This window comes from Staurois parvus, unplaced genomic scaffold, assembly GCF_062004578.1.
Source record: "Staurois parvus isolate SC_StPar_1 unplaced genomic scaffold, SC_StPar_1.0 ptg000915l, whole genome shotgun sequence".
NCBI lineage: Eukaryota > Metazoa > Chordata > Amphibia > Anura > Ranidae > Staurois > Staurois parvus.
The window spans coordinates 161466-189264 of NW_028318711.1; the positions used below are offsets into that span (position 1 = coordinate 161466).

Genomic DNA, 27799 nt, shown 5'->3' on the forward strand with positions numbered 1-27799 from the left:
TGGCTGCTAATCCTGAAAACGCTCAATTCTTGCCTTTACTAGAAACCTTGGAAGACACATCTACCTCACATACAGAACAGACAGATGCTTATCTTGCAATTGCAAAGTGAGTACAATTGCATTTTGGAGCTAGAAACATTCCAGATTGTTGCGGTGCAGAATATTGCAGTGGATGCAGGAATTGATTTACTAAGGAATACCTAGCCAATAAATGTTAGTGAACAAGGGGAGCTGTTTTCACTCAATACCAACTTTTCTAGTTGAACAGCCTATTCTTAAAGTGCATCTAAGCCACAAAAAAATGAATATATTGCAGCTTTCTAGTCCTTAGATGTCGCTGCACTAGTTTTCTTCCTTTATTTTTTCCCTGATGATCCTCCAGTAACAAAACTGCCGTAGGATGACAATGCCTACTCTTCCTTTTGTATCAGCAGAAACAAGACAGGACTACAGAATGCTGTCCTTCTCTTATTGTACATACCGGAGGGGAGTGCTTCTGTACACCTTAGAGATAATAGTTAGCAGAGTGCACAGTAAGTTATCAGCTCACGAGATTTCTAACAAGATCAACAGGTATTTTTTGCACTTATCAAGCAGATATAACAAAACCCTTTCAGGCTGAATTCACACTAGAGCGGACAGCTGCCAGAGTGCTTTACCTCTTTGGCAAGCAAATTCAGCTAAAACAACCCCATGGTGTATAATCTTCCATTCTGATCTTTAGAACTATTTAGTGGTGAATATTCCTTCAAGTAGAACATTATATTCCACAATAAAATATTTAGGGTAATGTATATCAGTTTGTGTGTAATAATTTGACATTTGTCCTCTTTGTAGCCGTCTTAGTGGAGAAGATGGGAAAGTTTTCAATGTCTTGGTTGGAAAGCAGTTCTCTCGTCTCTTTGAAGTTTTTAAGGTGAGAAGGATAAAAGTCTTACCTTTTGTGTATGATTTATCTTAACATAAAATGTGTGATTATTGGGGATGAGCGATTAAAGCTGATCTCCAGGTTTTAGTGAACTTTGAATAGTTTGGACCAAGCTAGTCCAAATGTACTGTTTACATCATTAACAGATGCAGCACCTCTATAAACTGTATGTAGCATCAGCTACATATGCGTTGCTGTGTTCAGGCTATGGGACTATGAATGAATACAAAGGTTCCTCAGGCTGAGGTGGAGACTGTGAGGGCACCCAACCGCCTGTGAATGGCTGAGCAGCACTCAGTCCAATTTGACAGCTGCTGGAACACAGTGCTGTATGTGGCTGAGACGACATACCTGTTTATACAGTGCTCACATCCACTTCATCTGTTAAGTGAAGTAAATTTGTTTATGCCAGCTTGGTCCAAATGACTTAAGTTCACTGAAATCTGCAGTTAGATTTGAATTCACCTATAGTTGACACCCATACATTTTTGCGGAAAATCTCTCATGCAAGAATAGGGATCGTACTTGAGATTAGTAGTCATAGGTCTAATTTCTGGCTAACTGCATTCATAGTACATTTTAAGGTCTTAACAGGCGTAGGGTAACATGCATGCATCAGCAATCATTGGAAAATAGACATCTAAATGTCTGACCAGCATTTGTGCTGCCTTAATGTAATCTAGTGCTTCACCTTGCAAATAAGCCCTATAATTGAAGTAAGAAACTACATTTCCCAGCATGCAATGCAGCATTTCTGCATAGTGGGTGTGTCTCATGGGCGTGTCCTTGTTTTTGTGAGCAAACTGTCTACATGTGATCTGCTCTGATGGGCAGGGATTGGAGTGCAGAGAGGGTCTGTTGTCGTGACATACGACACTGTCGTGTTCTCAGGGTATTCTGGGGAAGCAGAAGTGTAGTCATTGCACTCAAATCCTGAAAAAAAAACAACAGGTTTTAATAGTACATCGGGTAAAATAAGTATTGAAAACGTCACCGTTTTTCTAGGTAAATATATATCTAAAGGTGCTATTGACATAAAATTTTCCTGAGTCATCTTCTAGGACAGCTTCACTTGAGAGATAGGGCTCCTCCCAGGAAACACCCGCTCCACCTTTTCCCCTTTATAAGTATCCTCTCTCCCAGTGGGCCCTCAGTATTAGTGTTTCCTCCGGCCAGGACGGAGCTACGCCCGGTTTGTTATTTTTTCCCCGGCTGCCTGGCGAGGTACAGAGGGCCCCTGGCTGAGGCCCCCCCTTCCTCCTTTCTCTAAGGATGGCAGGGACCTTGTGGGGGGGTTTTCATCCAGGCTCATCCTATGGACAGACCCTTCGGGGTGGGGGTGACAGACCCCGGATGGTCCCAGCGGGGCTCTCCAGGGGGGTAGAGCCCGCTCCGCCGACCTGGGCAGTGGTGCCTTTCCCTGGGGGGGCTGAGGTAAGTCCTACCTGTTCCAGGATCCCGGCAGCATGGCCAGGGGGTGAGGCTGTCGGGGTCAGGATGCCGCAAACACGTCACTTCCGGGCACGGGACGGCGTCACTTCCGGCGCAGGAAGCATGGAGCAGCGGCCGCCATGTTGGAAATGGGCGGCGGACCGCGGAACGAGCCCACACCACGGCCGCTTCTCCACCTGCGGCCGTGAGAGGAAGGTCGGCGCGCAGGGATCCCAGGGAGGGGGCGGAGCCCGCCAAACCCTGAAAAATCGCCGCACTGAGGAGGAGTTCGCGGCAGGATGGAGGCAGATCTGTCTGGGCCGGGGGAATCCTGCGGCAAGGTATTTGGCCGCCACTCACCCCCTCCCCCTTCCCCCCCTCCCCCCTCTGGGACCCTTGGGCACCCCCACACTCATCTCCCCCCCCCCCCCCACTGCTGACTTTTTAGGGTGTTGGGGGAGTGCACGGGGGGCAATCCCTGGGGGGGGAGCCTCCGCGGTTGATGAATACCTATGTCTTCTTGTCCCCAGATGGGCCCACAGGAGGAGGATAGAGGGGAAAGAGAAGCTCCTTGCGAGCTGAAAAAGAAATGCGCCACTTGCAGAAAGAGGCTGGCGAGTTCCTGACGGAAGCAACTCTGCCAAGACTGCATAGATAAGCTTATCAAAAAGGAGTCTGGGTCCCTCTTTAAGGATTTCTTACAGAACATGATGCAAGATATGTCCAAGACTTTTCAGAGCTTTAGGGAGCAGAAGCAGGGACCGGCCCAGGACGAGCCCCAACCGGGCACTTCAGGCAATGCCCAGGGGGGGAAAAAGAGGAAGGACCAGGTAACTGTCGCAAGGGGAGCCGAACCATTGAGTACTTCAGACTCGGAGGAAGACGAGGTCGAGGATCATGACCCAAAAGCACAAAGATTCCTTTTTCAGGCAGAAGACACGGAGGGCCTTCTGAAAGTGATCTACGAGACTCTGGATCTGGAGGAGGAACAGCAGGACCCCTCTCTCCATGACCAGCTGTACGCAGGGCTACAAAGAGCAGCCGCACATTCCCAGTGCACTCTGCCCTATGGTCCACTATCAGGAGGGAATGGGAAGAGCCGGAGAAAAAGGCTTTCTTTCCCAAGAACCTTAAGAGGCGATTCCCGTTCAAGGAAGAAGACGCTTCCGTGTGGGAAATCTGCCCGAAGCCAGATGCCCCCCTTTCTAGAATCTCGAAAGCGACGGACCTGTCCTTCGAGGACAGCGGGTCCCTGAATGACCCAATGGATGGACTGGAAAGCGGATACATTCCTGAGGAGAGCATGGGAAGCATCCGCGGTGAATTTCAAGCCAGCAGTTGCGACGACGTGTGTCTCCAGAACTTTGGATGTATGGTTGGGGCAGCTCCGCTCGCACCTGGAACAAGGCACCCCGGCGGAGGAAATCCTGAAGTCGCTGCCTGTACTGGAAAAAGCGGTGGCTTTTATTGCAGACGCATCAGCAGAAACTATCAGATTCTTAGCTAGATCAACGGCGCTCATAAATTCCGCGAGAAGAGCTATCTAGCTAAAGTCTTTGCAGGGGGACCTTGCCTCTAAGTCCAAACTCTGCGGTCTGCCCTTCGAGGGAAAACTCCTCTTCGGGCCGGAACTAACTTCGGTCCTGGAAAGGTCGGCCGATAAAAAAAAAAGAAGAGCTTTCCAGTCCCCAGCAGGCAAGTAGGACGAAAGGGGTTTCTCCTCAACAGGCAGTACACGATGATTTCAAAGCCAGCGCACAGGCTGGGGCGCAAGGAGGGGCAGGAACGAGTCAAGGGGAAGGGGAGGTTTCCTCTTCAACCCCAACCAGAATAGACCCAAGACCCAGCCCAAGTGACTGGAGAAGCCAGGTGGGAGGAAGGCTGGGGCACTTCCACACACAATGGCTGAAGATCACCCAGAACACTTACATTCTAGAGGCCGTTCGCAGAGGTTACAAAATAGAGTTTTTAAGGCCCCCCCCTCAAAGATTCTTCGCAACACCCCTGCCAAGGGACAGGGAGAAGGCAGATGCATTGGTGGACCTCCTGGAAGGGATGCTCAGGCAGAATGTGATTTGCCAGCTGGAGGAGGAAGAGAAGGGAAGTGGGTTCTTCTCCCATTTCTTCCTAAGGAAGAAGTCGTCCGGTACCTACAGGATGATACTAAATCTGAAGAAGGTAAACAAGTTCGTGAGACCCAAGAAGTTCTGCATGGAGACCTTATACACGGTAAAAGAACTCTTGTCGCCAGGAGCATTCATGGCCTCAATAGATTTGAAAGATGCATATCTGCACGTCCCGATAAGGGAGGAATCGAGGAAGTTCCTGAGGTTTGCGCTGGAAGGCGCAAAAAGAACGATTCTGTTTCAGTTCAATGCACTCCCCTTTGGCCTGTCATCAGCTCCAAGGATATTTACCAAGATCCTGGCGGAACCCCTAAGAGTCTTGAGGCTGGAAGGAATAAATATCATCCCCTACTTGGACGACCTGCTTCTATTTTCAGATACAGAAAGAGGCCTGAGGTCCCATGTCGAACGCACAATATCTTTTCTAGAGAGCTTGGGGTGGTTGATGAACGAGGAAAAATCACAGCTAGTACCCTCCAGGAGGATCACGTACTTGGGGTACATCCTGGACTCCGCAAATGCTTGCTCATACCTGACAACGGAAAAAGCTCTCAAACTGCAGCAAGACACGAGAGCCTTCCAAAGGATGTCGACCTGCACAGTAAGGACCACAATGAAGCTAGTCGGGAGCATGACAGCCGCAATGCCAGGGGTGCAATGGGCACAGCTCCACTCCAGGGTACTACAGAATCACACCCTCTCCCACTGAGATGGCAGCCAAGCAGGTCTGAATTCCAGGATCTGCCTCACGCACAAGGTGAGGGAATCACTAAGGTGGTGGGGGAACATCCACACCTTGGAGGCGGGAAGGAAATGGAAGCAAGCCAGCCCAGTGAGGATCACCACGGATGCAAGCATGACCAGGTGGGTTGCTCATATGGGAGACTGCCTAGCCCAGGGCAGATGGGATGCAGAAAATTCAAGGAAATCATCGAACTACAAGGAGCTGTCGGCAATCTTCAAAGCTCTTACGGCTTTTCAGGAGAGGATAGAGGGGAGAGAAGTCCAGATTCTATCCAACAACACAACGGCAGTAGCATACTTGAACAGGCAGGGGGGCACGAGGTCCCCGAGGCTGATGGAATTGGCAGGAACCCTCCTGACCTGTGCAGAGAGGAACCTAGAGTCCATCACTGCGGTGCATCTAAAAGGGAATCTGAACCAGTTGGCGGACCAGTTGAGTCAGAAAGAGGTCACCCAGACAGAATGGTGCCTCAGCTGTCCAGCATTCAATCAAATATGCGCCAGATGGGGCACCCCCTCTACGGATCTCTTCGCCAACAGCCAAAATGTGAAGCTGGAGAGATACTTCTGCCTGCAGAAGGACCCCAGGAGTGCAGGGATAGACGCGCTAGCCCAGCATTGGGAAGGAAACCTCCTCTATGCCTTTCCTCCGTTCAGATTATTACCAAAGGTGGTACAGAAGATCCAGTCTTCTCAAGCCACGGTCATCCTGATTGCACCATTTTGGCCCAAAAGATCATGGTTCTCCCGGCTGAGGGAACTAAGCTTAACAGACCCATGGATGATACACCTTCACACGATTTACTTGCCCAAGGGGGAGTGCTACATCCTCACCCAGAAAGGCTGTCCCTAGCAGCGTGGCTTCTGAACGGGACAGGCTAGTGAAGAAGGGACTGTCTGAAAGAGTGGTCGCCAACATCTTGGACGGAAGGAAGAAATCAACAAACGCCATATATGATAAAGTCTGGAAGAAATTTTCCGCCTGGAAGGACAGGAACGAGGAACCCGGGCTCCCATCTTGCATACAATGCTTGAATTCCTCCAAGCCGGGGCGGATAAGAACCTGGCCGCTAATACCCTTAAAGTGCAGGTAGCGGCTTTGTCAAGCTTTCTGGAGTTGAGGTTGGCGGCAGACCCGTTGATAATCAGGTTCCTGAGGGCTATCTCCAGGCGCCGAGCCCCGTCCACATCGAAGTACCCCACATGGGACCTGGGCACGGTCCTGAAGAGCGTGCCTCCCCCGGACAGATCTGCAGAGCCGCAACGTGGTCCAGTTTCGCCAACTTTGCTAAGCACTACAGATTGGATCTGATTGGCAGCAATGACCAGGCGTTCGGCAGGAAGGTCCTACAAGCAAGGGGCCCACCCTAATGTATGTATTTCTATTCAACTCCTCTCAAGTGAAGCTGTCCTAGAAGATGACACGGGAAAACGCAGTTATTTACCTGTTAACTGTATTTCCAGGAATCTTCTAGGACAGCATAACTCCCTCCCGATTGCTGTGTGATTATGTACTGATGTCTAGGTATGTTATGAACCTGTGATGGGTTGTCTCTATTACCGTTTTTTATTTTATGCTTTCTCCTAGGCCTTCGGTCATATTCTTATACTGAGGGCCCACTGGGAGAGAGGATACTTATAAAGGGGAAAAGGTGGAGCGGGTGTTTCCTGGGAGGAGCCCTATCTCTCAAGTGAAGCTGTCCTAGAAGATTCCTGGAAATACAGTTAACAGGTAAATAACTGCATTTTCACTACATGTCAGTAATAATCCGTGCATACAAAAAAAAATAAATACTTCATCCAAAATCCTTGTTGGTAATGACAGCTTCAAGATGCCTCCTATATGGAGAAACTAGTCGCATTGCATTGCTCACGTGTGATTTTTGGCCCATTCTTCCACACAAACGGTCTTCTAATCTTGAAGGTTCTGTGGGCCTCTTCTGTGAACTCTGATCTTTAGTTCTTTCCATAGATTTCCATAGGACTGTGTGTGTAAATCGCACACGTTCCCGCAGCCGCACAAAAAGTGTGTTGCTTTAAGGAAAGTGGTGTCAAAGCACCATGTGATTTCTGTGCGTCCATGTTTTTAAAAAAGATTGCAGGAAACGCAGCTGTGCCCTTGCAAACGTGACACGCAGAACTGCGAAGTTGTGGAACCTACGCTTAATGATTAAGCTGCTTTTTAAGACCCGTGAGCTGTACTTAAAGCTATGGGGCTTTAAATTATTAATCTGCTAATTTTTCTTGCTTTTTAAAATTGAATTTAAAGATTGCCTCAATTAAAATAAAAAAAAAAGCAGTCCAGGTTATAGGCCATTTTATCTATTCTGTTCTCAGTTTAATTCTGTCTGATCCAGGCTGCGTAATTCCATGAATTCTGAGCCTGCAACATTGCAGCAGATTGCTGCGATTTTAGTTCCACCATTCCTCCCAAGCTCTTTCCATTCCTGTATTTTCCAGTTTAGGCACGTACTGTATGGCAGTGCTGTGCAAGTACCATTGATACTACTGTATATTACAATTGAGACTCTAAAAAGGTGACCACCGATAGTTGTAAAGCTTTCCACACACATTACAATTTTATTGTAGGGTCTGGGGTTTGATGGAACATTGTAGACTGAAATATCCTGAGGAGCTGACCAGGGGTCTTTCGTTTCCACTGAAAAAGAGAGGGAGGTGGGAGAGCCCTTATCGTGTACTAAATTCAGAAACAAGGGTAAAACGGTTCCACAATAAAAAGAAAAAGGTCAAAATGGACTTGCAGCTGTTGACTGGTCACCCAGCAAGGGGGGTGGGGGACATGCAGCATTCCTAGTGCACAGTGTGGACACGGTCTATGCCTCGGGCATTCCCGTTCTGTGGGGGTTCTCAGGTGGGTGAACGCATTGATAGGAAGAGCCAGCACATAAAAGGCTCTCGGTAGTTCGATTGGCTGAGGTGTCCGATGCGGTAGTTCATAATAATAATAAAAAAATGTATTTGGTGAAATAAAGTAATTGGATGTTCTACTAAAACAGACGACTCCTGCCTATCCTTTGATTTGCAGAGACACCCATTGTGGTTGTTCAAACTACTGATGGGCATTTTTTGCACTGACTTTCTGCCAATATCTTATTGTAGTCTTCTTTTGGATCTACCAATTATGTAATGCAAGGGCTTGATTGAATACAAACTGACTGGAAAGTTTAGGAAGGTTCTCCTATTATGTTTTGATGTATTGCAGTCAGATTGTAACATGTATGGTGACCCCTAGAGTATTGGCGTATTTCATGAGTTTTTTTTTTTCCGTTACTTCACCAAAACTAATCCTTGCTTGCTTTACAGACCTGCCTGAAGCATCTGCCACAGCACCTGTGGAATCTGCAGCCACCCTAGACCTTGCTGCACAGATTAGTACACTTTCTTTGTTGGTGACTACAGAGGAGCTTGGAAAATATTCTGGAAGCCAGCTTTTTGAAATGCAGGAAAAACTTGGGACGATATCGAACAGCATTCTTCGGCATCTGCAGTCACGATGGAGTTCACCACCTCACGACAGCTCTGTTTAGTTCAGCTCCACGTGTCCTGTGAAATTGCCATTTATCAGGACGCTTTTACTTCCTTCTGATGAAGCATTTTTAATACAAAGACTGCCTACATTTTGTAAGAGATCCATCATGTTTTGTTCCTCTTTGAGTTGTACCACTCTATACACTGCTTCAACTAGATGTTATAACCTATTGATTCATTATTGTAGGTTTAAGACAAAGAATGAAAGTGTTATTTAAAACAAGTTCTTTATTGTATAGAGCAGTTCCAGGACAGAATGCTGATATTTCTATATCCCTGGTAGCTCTGTGATTGGTCACCCTTTGGGAGAGGATTATCTGGACGTGAAAGAAAAGATATTAATTTGCATGCCCAAAGCAACCAGCCAGATGTCACCTGAAGTTTTCAAGGTTCAAAGGTGAAACTTGTGGGCAGTATGTTAATTTGTTTCTTCCCTTCAGTTTTATGAAATTGTAGTGTACAATGCTATTTCTAAATGTTCACCTTGGTATTCTGCTTCTGTACCTAATATTGTAAATTTACTTTGGTGACATGTTTTCTTGTGGACTGGAAAGAGTATTTTTGGTAGCTTTTTGCTTCTGAAAGCTTTATTCGATACAAGTCTCAGAATACCACAGTATGCTAATTTTCATGTTGCCTTTGTTGTACTGATACACTTTGTCCTTTTTTTTTTTTTTTTGTAAATTCTGTAAATAGCCTCACTGAAGGTTACTAGTTTTGATAGTAATCCTCTCTGTACATATAATTTAAACAGTTGGTTCCAGCAGAATTCTTAATATTCACTTGCTGCATGTGTTCCTTTTTAGATCTAAAATGTAAAATGAAAACTATTAAAGTACTTTCTCAAGTTTGCAGTAATAGTTTTTTCCTTATGAACTGTTATGCATTTGTGGTATTTGTAAATGGGTGGCTTTGGAACTGCATTTTTTTTAATTGAACAATGCTGTATACAGATTCCATGTGAATGGGAACTGTGGATATCAATGGGAAAAAAAACTTTTATATAAAAATACAAATCAACCTGAAGTCTTTATAATAACAGACCAACAGAGAGGCTCAAAACCTGGCCAAATTAGACTTTAACCACTTGATCTCCAGAAGGTTTTAACCCCTTCATGATCATGGCACTTTTTTGCTTTTCAGAACTGCAGCTTTAACTAGCAATTTCTTGGTCATGCAACACTGTACACAAATGAAATGTATATAATTTCCCCCCCCCCCCCCGGTTGTCTTCCAGGACAGACCTTGAACGATTGAGCTCCTTCAACCAGGACAGGAAACACATTGCTTCAAGCTTCTTAAGATGGTCCTACAGGAACATGGCCATTTTGTGTTTACTCTGTCTGGAAAAAGCATGTTGACTAGAAGAACTGCTTTTTAAGCAGCAAGCCATGTCTCAAGGGCTGCCCAGGAAACGTGCCCTCACCTGCAGTTCTTTACTTTTTGGCCTCAAGTCCCCTCTGCATCGGTGTAGGAATGTACCCGCTTCTACCTCTTTCCAGTGCCAGTGAAGGAGCTGGTTAGAATGGCATCCATCCTTGGCGCGTTTAGGTCAGTCAGGGCTGAGGGAGTGCCTTCCTGGAGGCCGGATGTGACGCAGCTAGCCTGGAAGATGCTGGGTGTCATGATTCTGGGGGATGTGATGTCCTCTCTGCACCAGAGGCTTCTGGTTTCGGCCTCAGAGGCGCAAGAGAAAGGGCAGGGCTGATGCTTATTGCTGGACGCCGACAGCATGGGCCAAAGGGTGCTGGGCGCTAAAGAATGCAGGGGACATCATGGAGGCTTCCTCCTAGGCTCCTGCTATAAAACAGGTAGAAAAGCAGGCTATATACAGTATATTACCAAAAGTATTGGGACACCTGCCTTTACACGCACACTGGCATCCCAGTCTTAGTCCGTAGGGTTCAGTACTGAGTTGGCCCACCCTTTGCAGCTATAATGGCTTCAACTCTTCTGGGAAGGCTATCCACAAGGTTTAGGAGTGTCTATGGGAAGGTTTGACCATTCTTCCAGAAGTGCATTTGTGAGGTCAGACACTGATGTCAGACGAGAAGGCCTGGCTTGCAGTCTTCGATCTAATTCATCCCAAAGGTGTTCTATCAGGTTGAAATCAGGACTCTGTGCAGGCCAGAGAGATTCCTCCACCCCCAACTCGCTCATCCATATTTTTATGGATCTTGCTTTGTGAACTGGTACACAGTCAGGTTGGAACATGAAGGAGCCATCCCCAAACTGTTCCCACAAAGTTGGGAGCATAGAATTGTCCAAAATGTCTTGGTTTGCTGATGCCTTAAGAGTTCCTTTCACTGGAACTAAAGCCAAGCTCAACCCCTGAAAACCACCACACCATAATCCCCCCTCCACCAAACTTTACACTTGGCATAATGCAGTCAAGCAAGTACTGTTCTCCTGGCAACTGCTAAACCGGGACACGTCCATCGAATTTTCAGATAGAGACGGTGATAAGTCCTCCATAGAACATGTGTCTACTGCTCTAAAGTCTGGTGGCAGCATGCTGTACACCACTGCATCCGATGCTTTGCATTGCACTTGGTGATGTAAGGCTTGGATGCAGCTACATGGCCATGGAAGCCAATTCCATGAAGCTCAATATGCACTGTTGCTGTGCTAATCTGAAGGCCACGTGAAGTTTGGAGGTCTTTTGCTATCGACTCTGCAGACAGTTGGCAACTTCTGTACACTGTACGCTTCAGCTTGCACTGACCCCGCGCTATCATTTTACCTGGCCTACCACTTGGCTGAGTTGCTGTTCCCACTTGCTTCCACTTTATCATAATACCACTCACAGTTGACCATGGAATATTCAATAACAAGGAAATTTCACGGATGGACTTATTGCACAGGTGGTGACCTATCACGGTACCACGCTTGAATTCACTGATCTCCTGAGTGCGACCCATTCTTTCACAAATGTTTGTAGAAGCAGTCTGCAAGCCTAGGTGCTTGATTCTATACACCTGTGGCCATGGAGGTGATTTTAACACCTAAATCCAATGATTTGGAGGGGTGTCCCAAATGTTTTGGCAATATAGTATATGTGCTGTGTGCTTTTGGTGGAGGTGGTTGGTACTTCTGGGGTTCCTTGAGGGGTGTCTCAAGCAGTCTTCTAGACATTTGTTTTTTGACATAGGCAGCACTGGGTGCAGGGGTGGTGCTCCTGACCTAATAAGGACCTGGCTTTTAACTTGGAGCCCTCCTCCCCTCTCTTTTTGTCTTAGGCTAAAGAGGATAAGTTCACCTCTAAAATAAAATGTGCTAACTGGAGCACTAAATTATCTTCTAATTATAACAAGTCTTTTGCTGCAGTGTATTTCTAACTTCTTGAAAGCAGAAGCTGAATCACCTTATGCAAAGTTTCTAAGTTCCTTTTAGAGAGCAGGTGCAGTGCACCTTTCAGGCATCTCTGATGTCAAATGGCCTACCACTTCTTCTAGTCAGCCTGATCATGTGCAATACTCCCTACTTCCAGTGGCTTCTGGCTCAGCAGAGTCAGCTGGTGTAGGGTATGCAGCCCAGGGATAGGTGACCCAGATTTCTGACTCAGATTCGGGACTGGAAGAAGGTCATGTGGAAGCAACTAAAGCGGCAAAGTTTAGGCACTCTCTAGAGGAAGTCTGACCTTTTTGGGGATTCATTTATACTGTATGAGACCTTTTGAGATTCAGGATGGGGTAGCTCCGCTCTCCAAACATGATTTAATGTACCAAGGCTTAAACAAAAAAGTCTAAAGTTTCTCCTTTCCAGTCATGACGGACATGATTATGAAGGAATGGTCAGAATCATGGGGGAGAGGCCCTGAAACAGGGGATAAACTCCACGCTAATGTCGGAGGCCCGCAGAGACAGAAGTGCCAAGCCCTGAATACGGGGTACGAGCCCAGTATCTGTTCCAGATTAATGGCAAACTGACCGGCCATGAGCTGCAGCCAAAGAGCGCGGGATGCCCTAGCGAAGCATGCTTCTCACATCCTCTAGAGCTTTGAAGGTCAGTAGCCAGGTTTTAACCTAGCAGCTCTCCCCCCACTTTGTGTCTTTTTGCCCCATGTTGGCATTGTGTCCACAGTAGCATTTGCTTTTGGTAGAGTAGGACTGGCCAGAAAGGTTTATTCAGACGCAGTCCAGATGAATACTACTGAATACTAGTACTAGCCATGCTGTACCCCGGATAAATAAGAACCTTCACAGACGGTAATCATGGAAGAATTATTTTATTATACAGTCACAGGAACAACACAGATGGATCTTGTATCAGGCCCTTGTTACATACAGGCCACTACACAACTTACTGGCCATTTTGATGGCGACAAATCCTTTGTAGGCGTCCTGTACCACGCCTTCATTTCCCCAGCTCTCCGCCATCTGCACAGACTGTTCATCATCCCCTGTAAGTAGATGACGGGACAGGAAAAAAAAAAACAGAAAAGGACTGCTCTCTCGGTCCCTGTCCCCTCTTCAAGTCCCTGGTCCCCCTCTCTCGGTTCTTGTCTTCGGTCTCTCCGATCTCCAGGGCTGCTGATAAAAATGGTAGAGCCGGCCCTCCTGTATCGGACCTGACCAGCTCAACAGGGGGCCCCGCCACCTGACAGGAGGGCTGGCTGTACTGCCTTATCACTGAAACCGATTCCACTGTGTCTCGGCCTGCAGCACAGCGAGCAGCTCCTCCTCCTCCTCCTCCAGACAGCTTTTAGTTGCTGCAGGGAGCCACGGGAGGATCAGTTCCATTATCTGCACCCCCTCTGGCAGTTCCGATCACCCTGTGCCTCCCACCCCCACATTGTGATCACCCTGTGTGTCCCCATCCCCCCAAATCAAGTCCCCCAACCAATCATCCTTTGTGTGCTGACTCCAGAGGTGAGGGAGTTGGGAGTGGGGAGAGCTGTGAAATAACCTTACCTAATGCCCATCCCCCTCCTTCCCCAATCATAGAGCTCTGCCAGTCTGTCTACCTTACATTCCAGCTTCCTGCCCGGTTCATCCTCACACTGCTGTCTGCCTGCTATCCTACTAACTACACCTTCCTGTAGCCTGCTATCCTACTAACTACCCCTCCCTTTACCCTGCTATCCTACTAACTACCCCTCCCTGTACCTTGCCACTGAATGCTGCTATCCTACTAACTACCCCACCCTGCCACTGAGTGAACGCTATCCTAACTACCCCTCCCTATACCCCGCCACTGTGTGCCTGCTATCCTACTAACTACCCTCCCTGTACCCTGCTATCCTACTAACTACCCCTTCCTGCCACTGTGGAGGGAGGGGGGTCCCTGTAACAGCAGCCCAGCCTCCCTGTCAGTCTGGCCCCCTTGTGTCTCTTAAGTTGTCCTGGAAGTCCACAGGAGGTCCATGCTGAGACTTGCAATCCCCCCGCCGAGCCCCGGGCTCCTCCTCACCCCCTGAAGACGGAGCTCATCTCTCTGGCCAAGGCTCTAACCTCCGGGAGAGAAGCACAGCATGTCCCCGGTCTGGTAACCTCCCGCCCTCACAGCACTTCCGGGAACAGGGTAAGCCACGCCCCTGCATGAAAAGGGGGCAGAGCTCTAGCAGAGGCACCTGCGCACACAGAACCTCCGTGTCACCCCATCCCCCCACCAGTTTCGATCGCCCTGTGTGACCCCATACCCCCCCAAGCAGTCATCCTTTGTGTGCTGACTCCAGAGGTGAGGGAGTTGGGGGTGGGGAGAGCTGTGACCGAACCATACCTAGTGCCCATCCTCCTCCTTCCCCAGTCATAGAGCTCTGCCAGTCTGCCTACCTTACTTTCCAGCTTCCTGCATTCTGCCCGGGTCATCCTCACACTGCTGTCTGCCTGCTATCCTAACTACACCTTCCTGTACCCTGTGGCTGGGTGTCTGCTATCCTACTAACTACACCTTCCTGTACCCTGCCGCTGAATGTCTGCTATCCTACTAACTACACCTTCCTGTACCCTGCGGCTGGGTGTCTGCTATCCTACTAACTACACCTTCCTGTACCCTGCGGCTGGGTGTCTGCTATCCTACTAACTACACCTTCCTGTACCCTGCGGCTGAGTGTCTGCTATCCTACTAACTACACCTTCCTGTACCCTGCGGCTGGGTGTCTGCTATCCTACTAACTACACCTTCCTGTACCCTGCGGCTGGGTGTCTGCTATCCTACTAACTACACCTTCCTGTACCCTGCGGCTGAGTGTCTGCTATCCTACTAACTACACCTTCCTGTACCCTGCGGCTGGGTGTCTGCTATCCTACTAACTACACCTTCCTGTACCCTGCGGCTGAGTGTCTGCTATCCTACTAACTACACCTCCCTATACCCCGCCACCGAGTGCCTGCTATCTTAACTAGCCCTACCTGTACCCAGTGGTGTATTTTGGTATTGTGCTGCCCTAGGCAAGACGGCAGACAGGATACAGGAGACGGTCAGAGACTGCTGACATACTAAAGGAGATGATCAGAGACTATGGACAGGATACAGGAGACGGTGGACAAGAGACGGTCAGAGACTGAGGACAGGAGACGGTCAGAGACTGCTGACATACTAAAGGAGAGAGAGGAGGGGGGGGGAGAGAGAGAGAGAGGGGGGGGGGAGAGAGAGAGAGAGGGGGGGGGGAGAGAGAGAGAGAGGAGGGGGGAGAGAGAGAGAGGGGGGGGAGAGAGAGAGAGGAGGGGAGAGAGAGAGAGGAGGGGAGAGAGAGAGAGGAGGGGAGAGAGAGAGGAGGGGGGAGAGAGAGGGGGGGGAGAGAGGGGGAGAGAGAGAGAGGAGGGGGAGGAGAGAGGGGGAGGAGGGGAGAGAGAGAGAGAGGAGGGGGGAAGAGAGAGAGAGAGGGGGCGAGAGGGAGTGAAGAGAGAGGGGGGGAGCGAGAGGGAGTGAAGAGAGAGGGGGGGAGCGAGAGGGAGTGAAGAGGGGGGGGGGGGAGCGAGAGGGAGTGAAGAGGGGGGGGGGAGAGGGAGTGAAGAGAGAGGGGGGGGGAGAGGGAGTGAAGAGAGAGAGGGGGGAGAGAGAGGGGGGGGAGAGAGGGGGGGGGGGGGAAGCATACACAAGGCTGGCTGGAAGTGTGGGCGGGGGTGACACAGGAGGAGGAGAGGCAGCTTTCTCTCTGCTCTCACGCCTGTATGTGGGGGGGGGACTGTCAGCACTGGGGAGTGCATATGCTGCTGACAGATCCCCTGCAGTGCTGGAGGGGGGCCGTGGGGGTGCATGCAGGAGATGGATAGCGGAGGCACATAGAGCAAACAAGAAATGCACAGTCCTCTATGTGCCACCCGTCTCCCTCTCCAGCCGGCTCCATGGCTGACAGGTTCTCTGTCTCCTCACCACCTGTTAAGTTGTCCCGGAAGTCCATGTTGAGACTTGCAGTCCCCCCGGGCTGCTCCTCACCCCCGGAAGACGGAGCTCAGCTGTCTGGCCGAAGCTCTATCCTCCGGAAGAGAAGCACAGCGTGTCTCCAATCTTGTAACCACCCGCCTTCACAGCACTTCCGGAAACGGGGTAAGCCACGCCCCCGCGTGAAAAAGGGGCGGGGTTCTAGCAGAGGCACCTGCGCACAACAGAACTGCGCACACAAGACCTCAGTCAGAGCCGGGATTTGCTGGGAGGAAGACGCAGAATGGAGAGCGGGAGGAGGCGGAGTCCGGAGGAGGAGCGGCACACCCCCGGCCATTACTTTCTATCCAATACATGTAAATCTTGTTCCACAGAGTCGCCGCCAATCACCGGATGTCCCTGAACGGGTAACGCTACACCCCTAGAACTCACTGAACAGGGGCGGAGTCCACTAACAGGCACACCAACCTTGTTGCCATGGTGACAGACGCCGTCCTTTATTTCTCCCCCAGAACAGATCCTTCCTCACCAATGGACGGGATTTCTGTTTGGGAAGTTTGCTTGTCATGTGTGCCGTCCAATCACATCTCTCCCATCTCCGATGACGAGAGCGAGCCCCCTATAAGTACTACAAGTCCCAGCATGCCCACCTTAGTCAAGAAGAGGACTTCTACCGCTGGGTGGATCCTCCCTCCCAATGTCCGTATACAGCGCCGTCCTCTGAGAGCCGGGCTGAGGGGAGGACGGAAAGCCAGAGCTACCTGAGCCAGGAGCGGGGAGCCCGGTAAGAAATCCCCTTCTATCTCCTATTATTCTTCTATCTGTGATTGGGGGGATTTTATTATTGTCTGTTATTAGCGATTCTATCTACTGCTAATATTTGATTATTGTTTATATCTATTATTCTTCATTATATGTAATACTATTCTATTTATTGTTTATTAATATTGATTATAGCGATAACTGCTATTTATATAATAAATAAAACAACAATATAGATTTAAACAAGAAATAGAGATTAAACAATACATAAAATAATAAGATATAAATAGTAATAATAATATTGATTATACTTATGATTATTTTATTATTATCTAATATTAATATCATTGATGAGATCTGGTATTATTATTTTATTATTGATTTATTGTATTTTTATTATTTATTATTGACTATTTATATCTTTTTTTAAATTATAAAGCATAAAAATAAGTTAACAATAGTACATATAGACATAATCAATATCTAGCTTACTGATCAATATTTTTTGCATTATCTATTTTATTATCAATTATTATTGATTATATCTGGTATTATTATTGACTTTTGTATTTTATTATTATTGATTATATCTATTAATATAGTATTGATTACTATTTTATTACTATTATATCTATCTGTTCTTTATTGTCTTAGTTTATTGATTATATCTGTTGTTAATATGGTATTATTAATATTGTTCATTATTTTTTATCTTTTATTGTTTTATTTATTTTTAGATTTTTTTTTTTTTGTACTTTACCTATAATTTTTATTGATACAGTTAACCGCTTGCCGCCCTGCCACTGTATATATACACTTGTGCAGGGCGGCACTCAGGCGCAAAACCACGTTTTAAAACGGGTTCCGCGCTCCCGACGTTTTCGCCGGCAGGGGGCTGTGTACGCGCGCTTCCGCCGACCCGCGGGTGACACCATTCGATCCCGGAGGGATCAATCATTAGATTTCAGCCAGTGATGTCTGGCTGAAATCAGATGATCGGTCCCTGTCCTATCCTGTCCTGTGTTGAAGTTTACACAGGAGAGGATATGATGTCATTCTTCTCTGCCAGGGGACATTCGTCCCAGACAGAGAAGAAGACACAGTAAAAGTGAGTAAAACAGCACATACCCACAGTTAGAACACACCTAGGTCACATTTAACCCCCTGATCGCCCCCCCCCCAGTTAGTGTTAGCGCCCCTCCCAGATAGCGCCAGTTTGCTCGCCAGTACACCAGTAATCCCGTTTAACCCCCCCCAGTTAACCCCTTCACTGCCCTGTCACCAGTGTCACTGATCAGTGAACCGATTTTTACTGATCACTGTATCAGTGTCGCTGGCGACTTCCGATAGTGTTAGCGCCCCTCCCAGATAGCGCCAGTTTTCCCGCCAGTACACCAGTAATCCCGTTTAACCCCTTGATCGCCCCCCCAGTTAACCCCTTCACTGCCCTGTCACCAGTGTCACTGATCAGTGAATCGATTTTTACTGATCACTGTATCAGTGTCGCTAGCGACTTCCGATAATGTTGGTGCCCCTCCCAGATAGCACCTTTTTGCCCGCCAGTACACCAGTAATCCCGGTTAACCCCTTAATTTCCCCCCCCCCCAGTTAACCCCTTCACTGCCCTGTTACCAGTGTCACTGATCAGTGAACCGATTTTTACTGATCACTGTATCAGTGTCGCTGGCGACTTCCGATAGTGTTAGCGCCCCTCCCAGATAGCGCAAGTTTGCCCGCCAGTACACCAGTAATCCCGTTTAACCCCTTAATCCCCCCCCCAGTTAACCCCTTCACTGCCCTGTCACCAGTGTCATTGATTACATTGAACAAATTTTTACTGATCACTGTATTAGTGTCACTGGTGACTTCCGATATTGTTAGCGCCGCTCCCATATAGCGCCAGTTTGCCCGCTAATGCACGGGATTTTTTTTTACCAAAAACATGTAGCAGAATACATTTTGGCTTAAATTTATGACTAACTTTGAGTTTACGATATATTTTTTATAGCTGAAGGTAGAAAATATAGTTTTTTTTCAATATTTCTGTGTATTTTTTTGTTTATAGCGCAAAAAATAAAAAGCACACAGGTGATAAAATACCACCAAAAGAAAGCTCTATTTGTGTGATAAAAAAAGGACGTAAATTTCGTTCAGGTACAGCATTGCATGACCGCGCAATTATCATTTGAATTAGTGCAGCGCCAAACAGCAAAAAAAGGCCTGGTCATTAAGGGGGGTAAATCCTCAGGAGCTCAAGTGGTTAATATTTTATGTATTATCTATTATTTGATTGCTTGTTATATCTATTATGGATCTCTCATGGATGTCACATCTGGAGTAGCTGCTGTGTCCCAACTGACATCAATTGGACTGCCTGCATGGGGATGCATGGAACATCTGTGCATCCCCAAGCAGGTTAAAACAGCTTCTCATGGGTATTTGCTGTGGGATGCCCCATGTGAATATGGCCATTTTTTTGTGTTGCAATTAGGGTCAAATTTTTTTTTTTTTTTTTTTTTAGGCTAGCTGGTAAGCGTGCTGGGAAATTTCAGTTTGCTTGTATTGTGCAATGCGCTCCCATGTGCACCTTACTTCAAAAGCTACCGTATTTGCCGGCGTATAAGACGACTTTTTACCCCTTGAAAATCTTCTCAAAAGTCGGGGGTCGTCTTATACGCCGGTATACGGCATACTGACACTTTTTAGGGGGGCGGCGCGGTGCCGCCCCCCCCTTCCAACGGAAGGGACACTAAGTACAGGGGTTGGGAGGGGCTGCTGTCTCTTACCTGGATCCGGTCCCACGACGGTCCAGTCCAGGAAGCGCGGCTGCTCCTTCGGTTCGGCCACTGGATGTTCGGGCGGCTGCTCGGCTCCGCCTCCACACCGGTGATTGGCCGCCAGAACTGTAGCTTAGGAAAGACACACAGGCGGCCAATCACCGGCGAGGGGGCGGAGCCGAGCGGCCTGGCGAAAATCGAGTGCAGGAGCAGCAGGTAAGTGTTCAGTGTAGAGGTGCTGCTGCAACCACATATGCTGGCTTCAGCAGCACCATACTGCAATAGGGGTCAGCAAGTGTAATTGGTGTCAGTGGGAGGAATAGTGCCCCATCATTGGTGTCACTGATACCAATGATGGAGCACTATTCCTCCCACTGACACCAATGATGGGGCACTATTCCTCCCACTGACACCAACGATGGGGCACTATTCCTCCCCCCCCACTAACACCAACGATGGGGCACTATTCCCCCCTCTCACTGACACCAATGATGGTGCACTATTCCACCCCCCACTGACACCAATGATGGTGCACTATTCCACCCCCCACTGACACCAATGATGGGGCACTATTCCACCCCCCACTGACACCAATGATGGGGCACTATTCCACCCCCCACTGACACCAATGATGGGACACCATTCCTCCCACTGACACCAATGTTGGGACACTATTCCTCCCACTGACACCAATGATGGGGCACTATTCCTGCCCCTGATACCAATGATGGGGCACTATTCCTGCCACTGACACCAATGATGGGGCACTATTCCTTCCACTGATACCAATGATGGGGCACCTATTCCCCCCACTGATACTAATGATGGGGCACTATTCCTGCCACTGATACCAATGATGGGGCACTATTCCTTCCACTGATACCAATGATGGGGCACCTATTCCCCCCACTGATACTAATGATGGGGCACTATTCCTGCCACTGATACCAATGATGGGGCACTATTCCTGCCACTGATACCAATGATGGGGCACTATTACTGCCACTGATACCAATGATGGGGCACCTATTCCCCCCACTGATACCAATGATGGGGCACTATTCCTGCCACTGATACCAATGATGGGGCACCTATTCCTTCCACTGATACTAATGATGGGGCACTATTCCTGCCACTAATACCAATGATGGGGCACCTATTCCCCCCACTAATACCAATGATGGGGCACTATTCCTGCCACTAATACCAATGATGGGGCACTATTCCTGCCACTAATACCAATGATGGGGCACTATTCCTCCCACTGACACCGATGATGGGGTACTATTCTTCCCACTGGTGTGCATTGGAAGAGGGGTAGTCTTATACGGCGAGTATAGCCCAAACACTACATTTTAGCAGGAAAAGTAGGGGGTCGTCTTGTACGCCCAGTCGTCTTATACGCCGGCAAATACGGTAGTTATTAATTGAGGTGGTTAAAATGCCTGTATAGCTTGTTCGCTGGATTTGGTGTGGGGGGGACACCTTTAACCCTTTCACTGCCAGGTCTGTGGATGGGGGCGTCTGTATATCTGACAAGTATACCAGTATGGCCGGGAAAGACTGTAATGCAATGCGATCTGGACTGGATTCCATTAAGTGGAGCACAGGGGAAATATCAGATGTTTCATGAAAGAGTATGTGTCACCAGAAAAATCACCACATTAGGGGACGTTTTGTCCACTGTGAAAAAAAAAAAGTGAAAAAAAAAGTTTTCAATTGTAAAAAATGTAAATTTACACCCAAGCATCCCCCCCCCCACATGCAAAGTCAGGGGTGCCTACGCATAAAACGTTGATTGTGCTACACGTTACGTATCCCGGTGCACGCCGGGAGTGAGAGCAATCATTCTAACACCAGACTCTGACGAATGCGGCGTCAGACCCCTGACCTCCTCACCAAACTCAAAACCGAAGGACTAGCCAATCTAAAACCGTGATGTCACGTGCGTAACAATGCCAAGCCCAGCTGCACTCTGCACAACAATTTTCCAGCTAATTGGACCACAATCTGTGTACTGGCAGCCTGGGAGCGATTGTTACTGGGTCAAGTTAATTACGCAGTTAACCCTTCACACTGCCACCACCTCCTTTTTGTACAGAGAATGAGGAAACTCGATGATATCAGCTATAACACTATAATGGTTGAGATAATCGTCTGTATAACACGGTCACCGCAGGCCAGTTATACAGAGGGTCAAACAGAGTAGAGGCAGGAATTTGTAAATTGCAATAAAGAGCTATAGAAACAGTTCAACGCTTTCAGAAGGAAAGATTTATTACTAAAAGGTCAAAAGGGTGCAATAAAAATATTTACAGAAAAAAGATGTAACTAATATATATACATAAATATACAGAGAACAGCACAGGAAAGGGATAACAGAGAGAAGTTAGAGGGTTAAAGTACTTGCCAAAGTCCTGGGTTAGCAGATCAAGTTTCAGAGCGAAAGGGCATGGGTCTCCCCAGGTGGTTCTGATGTTAAAAGGGAGAATTCTTCAACTTCCTTTCTTAGGCTTGACAGCCCATTTTGTAGTTCCCTAGCAGGGGGTGTCTCTGAAGTCAAGGACCAATACCTCGTTTAAGGAGGGAAGGTCTGGGCGTAGACCTAAACTAGAGCCAAAATCTCTTATAGTTCATATTTTGGCTCATAACTTTCTCTATGCAGAAGTGACATTCCACCCGCGGGTAAACTATTATGCAGACACATCTGAGGAGTGGGTAGATATGAAATAGATATTTGAAGGGTTCCAGAGATGTAGTTTTCTGCTTTCCTAGGTATTCCAGTCAGGGAGTGTGACCTATCAAACTGTTTGTCTCCTCTGAAGATATGTCTGGTTTTTATGTAGGTCAGGTCCATAAATATTGGGACATCGACACAATTCTAACATTTTTGGCTCTATACACCACCACAATGGATTTGAAATGAAACGAACAAGAGGTGCTTTAACTGCAGACTGTCAGCTTTATTTGAGGGTATTTACATCCAAATCAGGTGAACGGTGTAGGAATTACAACAGTTTGCATTGTCTTGGAAATTCGTTTTCAACAAATTTTTCCTTACCGTGAGTAGCTCTTTTGAGATGTGGGGAAAAATGGAGCTCCCGTGACCCAGGAATAATCAGATGATACTCTCAGGTTGGAGGTTGAATTCACTCTGTCTCTGGCTCTAACCCCAGACTCTTGTTTTATTAAAAGCACACACATGCCCCCCCCCACACGGGGGGTCAGGTCAATCCCCTCCCACAGAACAATGTATAGGGGGTGTCCATACACGAGAATGTCCATCCTGCTTGGAGTGTAGTGTTTCCTCTTATCTATACTGAAAACCAGTTAAACCAGTCCTCCCCTCCCCCATAAGCTCTCTGGAGAGCAAGCTTCCCATCCTTTACATGCTCTCAGCTCCTAGTAGTATGTTCACTCTCTGTACAAGCATCCCCTAGATTAAACCGTGTCAGTCTGTATCTGAATGGGCCCGATACGATCTTTATTAAAACACATCCATCCAGATACAGTTCAGGTCGGTAGTGGCTTGTAAGATATACATGAGCCTACACGCGGAGTTCGCACTGCCCGGCGCCTGGCCATACGAAGTCCATGTGGTACTATGCTGCTGATATGTGGATACAGGCCCGCGGCATTGGCATCGAATGCCGTGGTGGCATACACGCCAGTCTATAAGCGCAGATCTGCCATCTCATCCATTACCGAGCTGAGTACTGTAATATATACATTGCAAATGCGCATGGCCTAATTGCAGCCTTCAGAGCTTTAATTAAGCCACACAAGAGACATATGAATAACATTAATATATGACACATTTAAAGTTCAACCTGTAATACAAAATTTCCATGACAGCACATGTGCCTCCCACTTGTTAAGGGACCAAAAGTAATGGGACAGAATAATAATTCTAAATCAAACTTTCACTTTTTAATACTTGGTTACAAATCCTTTGCAGTCAATTACAGCCTGAAGTCTGGAACGCATAGACATCACCAGACGCTGGGTTTCATCCCTGATGATGCACTGACAGGCCTCTACTGCAACTGTCTTCAGTTCCTGCTTGTTATTGGGGCATTTTCCCTTCAGTTTTGTCTTCAGCAAGTGAAATGCATGCTCAATCGGATTCAGGTCAGGTGATTGACTTGGCCATTGCATAACATTCCACTTCTTTCCCTTAAAAAACTCTTTGGCTGCTTTTGCAGTATGCTTTGGGTCATTGTCCATCTGCACTATGAAGCGGCGTCCAATGAGTTCTGAAGCATTTGGCTGAATATGAGCAGATAATATTGCCCGAAACACTTCAGAATTCATCCTGCTGCTTTTGTCAGCAGTCACATCATCAATAAATACAAGAGAACCAGTTCCATTGGCAGCCATACATGCCCACGCCATGACACTACCACCACCATGCTTCACTGATGAGGTGGTATGCTTAGGATCATGAGCAGTTCCTTTCCTTCTCCATACTCTTGTTTGGCTTTTAAAGCATCACCTATAGAAAATATAGGGTACTAAAGTTGGTCGCCATTTCATGGCCACACGCAAATTTAAGGTTTAACACATTGGGTATCTGTGAGGTGTAACCTTATCTTTTATATTTTACAAAAATTAAATTGGGTAATTTTATTCCGCTTGTGTGTCCTAAAATTTACTTTTTTTGTATTTTTTATTAATATTATAATCCATGATTTATATAGCACCAACAGTTTGCTCAGCGCTTTACAATATAAAGGGAGACAATACAGCAACAATACAGTTCAATACAAGAGGGTTAGGAGGACCTTACAATCTAAGAGGGAGGGACTGGTGGTACAGAAGGTAATAACTGTGGGGGATGAACTGATAGGAGAAATAGAAGATTTGGTTATTAGATTCCTTAAAGAGAGGTTTTCGGAGATCGCGTAAAAGTGGGCAGAGTAGGCCATAGTCGGAAAGATTGGGGTAGAGAGTGGCAGAGGATGGGGGAGGCTCTGGAGAAGTCCTGGAGACAAGCATAGGAGGAGGAGACAAGGGAGCTAGAGGACAGAAGGTTGTGGGTGGAGCAGAGAAGACGTTTTGGGTGATATTTGGAGACAAGATTGGTGATGTAATTGGGGGCAGAGTTAGAAATGGCCTTATTTGTTATTGTTAATGTTTTGAATTTTATCCGTTGGGCAATGGGAGGCCAGTGGAGGGATTGGCAGAGAGGGATGGCAGACATGGAACAGTTGGCAAGGTGAATGAGTCTGGCAGCAACATTCATCATAGACTGAAGAGGGGATAGCTTGTGATGAGGTAGGCCAGTGAGGAGGGAGTTACAATAGTCAAAGCGAGAGATAACAAGGGAGTGAATAAGTTGCTTAGTGGTTTTGGTGGCTAAAAACGGGCGTATTTTGGAGATGTTGCGGAGGTGAAGTCTACAAGATTTGGACAGTGACTGGATTTGGGGCTGAAAGGACAGATGGGAGTCCAGGATTACACCTAGTACCCTGGCATGAGGGGAGGGACTGATGGTTGTATAATTGATCTTGATGGAGAAGTGGCGAGGAGGAGACAGAGTTATAGGTAACACTGAAGGAGTGCTGCGATAGGTAGAAGGAGAACCATTAAAGTCTCGGAGGCCAAGGGAGTGGAGTTTTTTGAGGAGGAGGGGATGGTCAATAGTATCAAAAGCCGCAGAGAGGTCAAGAGTATGGAGTAGTGGCCATTGGTTTTAGTAGTTAGTAAATCATTAGTGAGTTTTAGTAGGGCAGTTTCAGTGGAGTGGAGTGGAGTGGAGTGAGCGAAAGCCAGACTCTTAAGGGTCAAGAAGGTTGTTGTCAGTGAGGTAGGAGCTTAGAGGTAAACGGGAGCAGGGAGATGGGTCTTAAGTTGTTCAGGTTGGTGGGGTCCAGTGAGGGCTTTTTAAGTACGGTAGTGATCTGTGCATGCTTAGAGGGGAGAGGAAGGTGTCAGTAGAGAGGGAGAGATTGAAGATGTGAGTGAGGGAACATAGAATAGAAGAAGAAGGTGATCGTAGTAGTTGCGAGGGTACAGGATCCAGAAGGCAGGTGGTGAGATGGGCTTCTGAGAAAACTTTAGTGACCTCTTCGGTAGTAGCCAGGTTAAAGGAGAAAAGTGTTGAGGGAGGTTTAGCATAAGGTATGCTAAGTGGTATAGATGTCTGTGCAGTGGAGATGACCTCACACATTGCATCAATCTTGATTTTGAAATGATTGGCAATCTCGTAAGCAGTGAGTTACTGGGTGGAGATGGAGAAAGTAGAGACATGGGGAGGGGGGCAGTGTCAGTGACATGGTGGGGGCGGGCAAAGTGTCAGTGACATGGTGGGGGCAGGGCAGTGATAGTAACATTGAGTAGAACAGTCCTCCCCAAAGTCACTATCACTGCCCCCCCCCCCATATCACCATTCTCCCCAGGTCACTTACACTATCCCCCCCCCCCCCAAAGAAAAAAATCACTGCCCCCCCCCGATGTCACTGACACTGTCCGATGTCGCTGCAGATAATTTGGCATGTAACAGCCCCGACGACCACTCAGCATGTAAGGGGTTAATAATTCTGTTTCCCCGGCCAATCCTGTGTCCTGCTGCCGACCATTCGGCATGTAAAGTGTTAATTTAACTCAGATACATGTTCGGCTGCAGTAGTTCGGTGATCGGCTTGTCGTGCCTTATATACCGGGGATTCAGGGGATACGGACTTTCATGGGATACTCATCTTGCCCCTACACCTTTCTCATTTCTCTCTCCTTTCTCAGTCTGGGACCCCCTGGCTCTCTCTGTCACAGAAAACCCCCAGGTCCATGCTGAGACATGTAGTCCCCCGTCTCCCCCTTCACACACTCCCGTCTCAGCCGCAGCCAAGAACTTCACCATATCCTCCTAACCTGCTCTGACAGGACTTCCAGAAATAGGAGAAGCCAATCTCAGAGACAGAGCGTGGCAGGGGCGGAGTCCAAGCTAAGGCAACGCCCACATATGTCACCCATGGCACGCACTAAAAATCTCTAAGTTTATGGCAAAGTTTGCTGGAAAGGATATATAGCAGTGTGCAGAGGGTTGTTCCTGGATCTTCCCATGTCTGTGTGGAGCACAAAGGTGCCATTTTACAAATATGACAACGGTTGCACTGTAGGCCCTAGTGGAGCTCTGACAGAGTCCTCTTTGGGCTACTTGTTGGGATTTCTTGAAGGTGAAAGTCAAGCTTTCGCCTGTAGCCTCTAGAGGTTCTCTAAAGGTTGGATGTTTCTCTGGATAATCTGTTGTAGAGAGGAGGAGAGCTTGGTACCAAAGCCAATGTCTGAGACAGGGAACCAGCTCAGCACCAGTGTCCTAGACAGTAGCGTCCGAGGCCCTGAAATAGGGGATAAACTCCTCGCTAATGTTGGAGGCTCTACAAGACAAGTGTGAGAGGCCCTGAAACAGGGGATAAACTCCACTCTGATGTCGGAGGCTCCGCAGAGACACAGGAGTGCAAAGCCCTGAATATGGGGTACGAGCCTAGTATCTGGTCCAGATTAATGGCAAACTGAGTGGCCATGAGCTGCAGCCAAAGAGCGCGGGATGCCCTAGTGAAGCATGCTTCTCACATCCTCTAGAGCTTTGAAGGTCAGTAGCCAGGTTTTAACCTAGCAGCTCTCCCCCCACTTTGTGTCTTTTTGCCCCATGTTGGCATTGTGTCCACAGTAGCATTTGCTTTTGGTAGAGTAGGGTTTGGCCAGAAAGGTTTAGTTTGACGCAGTTGGCCAGCTTAAACATGTATTGCAATATGTGTGAACTAAAAATCTCAATGTTTATGGCAAAGTTTGCTGGAAAGGATATATAGCAGTGTGCAGAGGGTTGTTCCTGGATCTTCCCATGTCTGTGTGGAGCACAAAGGTGCCATTTTACAAATGTGACAACGGTTGCACTGTAGGCCCTAGTGGAGCTCTGACAGAGTCCTCTTTGGGCTACTTGTTGGGATTTCTTGAAGGTGAAAGTCAAGCTTTCGCCTGTAGCCTCTAGAGGTTCTCTAAAGGTTGGATGTTTCTCTGGATAATCTGTTGTAGAGAGGAGGAGAGCTTGGTACCAAAGCCAATGTCTGAGACAGGGAACCAGCTCAGCACCAGTGTCCTAGACAGTAGCGTCCTAGGCCCTGAAATAGGGGATGAACTCCTCGCTAATGTTGGAGGCT

At 47.7% G+C, this 27799-nt stretch overlaps 2 long non-coding RNA genes across 2 annotated transcripts in view; both read left to right on the forward strand.

Annotated features, from left to right (window-relative positions):
* The first annotated feature begins 225 nt into the window (after positions 1-225).
* Positions 226-9625, forward strand: LOC149442077 (uncharacterized). The gene is made up of 2 exons (XR_016307238.1): positions 226-916; positions 8554-9625. It is a non-coding gene; the product is annotated as an uncharacterized LOC149442077 (long non-coding RNA).
* A 6953-nt stretch (positions 9626-16578) lies between these two features.
* Positions 16579-27799, forward strand: part of LOC149442078 (uncharacterized) — an 82313-nt gene continuing 71092 nt past the window's right edge. The window contains exon 1 of the long non-coding RNA XR_016307241.1: positions 16579-16888. This is a non-coding gene — a long non-coding RNA (uncharacterized LOC149442078). The remainder of the gene's footprint in view (positions 16889-27799) is intronic.